Source organism: Palaemon carinicauda, chromosome 43, assembly GCF_036898095.1.
Source record: "Palaemon carinicauda isolate YSFRI2023 chromosome 43, ASM3689809v2, whole genome shotgun sequence".
Lineage (NCBI taxonomy): Eukaryota > Metazoa > Arthropoda > Malacostraca > Decapoda > Palaemonidae > Palaemon > Palaemon carinicauda.
The window spans coordinates 17,766,464-17,768,963 of NC_090767.1; the positions used below are offsets into that span (position 1 = coordinate 17,766,464).

General features: G+C 37.1%; 1 long non-coding RNA gene across 1 annotated transcript in view; it reads right to left on the minus strand.

The window, feature by feature from the left end:
• Positions 1-2,011, minus strand: part of LOC137633464 (uncharacterized) — a 3,155-nt gene extending 1,144 nt beyond the window's left edge. Inside the window, exons 1-2 of the long non-coding RNA XR_011042246.1 lie at positions 1,486-2,011; positions 792-934 (exon numbers count right to left, since the gene is read on the minus strand). This is a non-coding gene — a long non-coding RNA (uncharacterized lncRNA). The remainder of the gene's footprint in view (positions 1-791; positions 935-1,485) is intronic.
• Positions 2,012-2,500: the final 489 nt, after the last annotated feature.

Below are 2,500 nucleotides of genomic sequence, written 5' to 3' on the forward strand. Positions count from 1 at the left end.
ATAATAATAATAATAATAATAATAATAATAATAATAATAATAATAATAATAATAATAATAACGAATCTAGAGGCAAAAGAACTGTCCGTGTGGGAGTCAATGTGTGTGTGTGTGTGTGTGTGTGTGTGTGTGTGCAAGCGACCATTGTAGCCGCTCGCAAAAGGAATGTCATCAGTCTCCTCATGGAACCCTCACATTATGAACTATCCAAATCACCTCAGTCAATAACAACACAGCTTAATTTGATTGACCCAATTAAATTGGCCGATAATTTTTCACATTCCTTTTGCTGATTGGTTCTCCCGTTCAGATAACTCCGCCCACATCCTCGTAAAGAACCAATCAGCGCAGGAAGGAGGCAGAGTCAGGAGGAGACGCGATTGACTATGGCTGGTGCCGATATCAGTTTCATATTCATTACAATCATGATCATTTTGATTCATTTTTATCATTATTAATGAAATCAAGGCCATAGAAATGAGACATTTCCTTTTAATATATGGAAGGAAAGAAATTAAAACTTAACATCGAAAGCTTTTATATCAAATTCCAATCGGATGAAAACAATATTTAATTTTTGTGGAAATAAAACCTGATTGAGACCTCTGAATATAATGTTCTACATCTATAGGGTAATAATGATGATAATAATGATGTTAACAATGATATTGATAATGATAACAACGATATTAACAGACTGAATGACAGGATGAGGATGAGGGAAAGGAGGCCAGGTATTGTAATGTCCCTCGGAGGAAAGGAACAGAGAAAATAATTTTATTCATACTTACATAAATTTCTAATCTGTTTTGTCTTTTCCAAAGATTGACAGAAGGCGTCGAGGCTGGGATGGTCCTTGAACCTGACAGAGAGATCTCTAGTATTTGGAGGGATTTGGAACGTTGGGTCCCAGATGCCTTCGTATCCCTCACAACTGTTCCAAAGAGAAGAAAAGAAAAGAAAGAAATAGTTATTGGATTTGATTAGGAATTTTATCATCAAGTTGATGATGATGGTGATTATGATGATGATGATAATGATAATGATAATGATGATGATGATGATGCTGATGGCAACGAAAACAAAAAGTAAAAAAAGAGTAATTTCGTAAAATATGGAAATTAATATCACCGAAAAATGAAAAAAGTAAAATCGGGACTTTTTGATGTTGAGCCGACTTATTATGAGTCTAATTGTGACAATGATGATAATGATGATACTGACAATATAAAATATATTGTTTACAAGACTCAAGATGATTGTTATACTAAACGTTATGAGTTATCTCTCTCTCTCTCTCTCTCTCTCTCTCTCTCTCTCTCTCTCTCTCTCTCTCTCTCTCTCTCTTTATTAGTAGGCCTATATGTGTGTGCATGTGCATATGTTTGTATGTATGATCATGTACCAGTGTATTGTTATAGAGATATTTGATTATTATATGTATCTTATAATGTTCAAAATAACTGTCAAATAATAAAAACTTACTCATTGGTGAGTAGATTCTTGATTGACTCTCTCTCTTCTACGGTCGGCTCTGAATCTCCTTTGAAATGGTTATTTAGTTTTATCCTTGATGGGTAGATGAGATGCCGGCAAAGTTGCCTTTGTAATTCAACTAACCCATCAGTGGCATGAAGGAATATCCGATTTTAATTTCCTCTCTGTTTGGGAGAGGGGGATCTGTGGCTCTAAGGAGGGCAATGTACGCATCAATTGTATGATCTTGAATTATGGTGCCAAGAAAAAGCAACCCAGTGTCCTTATCAAACAACTTGAACCTCTGTGCTATCCATCTTGAAGAAGAATGATCACATTTGATATTCTTCAAGACTCTTAGCACAGAGAGTTTGTCGTTCACCTCCCGACCTTACTAGGAGTTCCAGTGCCTCAATCTTGGCCTCTTCTGACACCTTCATCTCGTCCCCGTCACCCACATGCAATAGGCTGATCATCTGTATCAGCATATTTTGATATTTGTGAAGGTTTTCAGGGAGACTCCCTCCAAGAAGCATTTCAAAGATTTTTGTAGGTGTGGCTGTGTTTACAGATTGGTCCCAGCATTGGTTTGTCAATTTCATAGGGAAAGACAGAGCTGCCATGAATTCCATCATCCCTTTATGAGGGAAACTGTAAGAAAGGAGCCCTGGGAAGTGGTCACTTTCTTCAGGAAGGCGGCAGTTAGCTCTTCCGCTGGCAATCCCAAACGAGAAAAAGAGTTGGACAAATGATTGATGGTGGATTTTGGAATATTGATTTCATCCTTTTGTAATGCTTTGAAAAATTCACAGCATAGTTTTTCAATAAACTGCTGAACTCTATCATTTAATACACTTAGTGGTAAGTGAGCTGTGAGCGGGTTTTTCGCCAAACGCTCCATTAACTTTGAGAGAGACAAAAGGTAAAATTGCCAGTAGAGCTCAGCTTCAGTGGTGATGTTGCTTATAACCTCTGGTTTAATCATCCACAGAACTGTTACAAGAGCGAGATTTAAGGGTAGTCC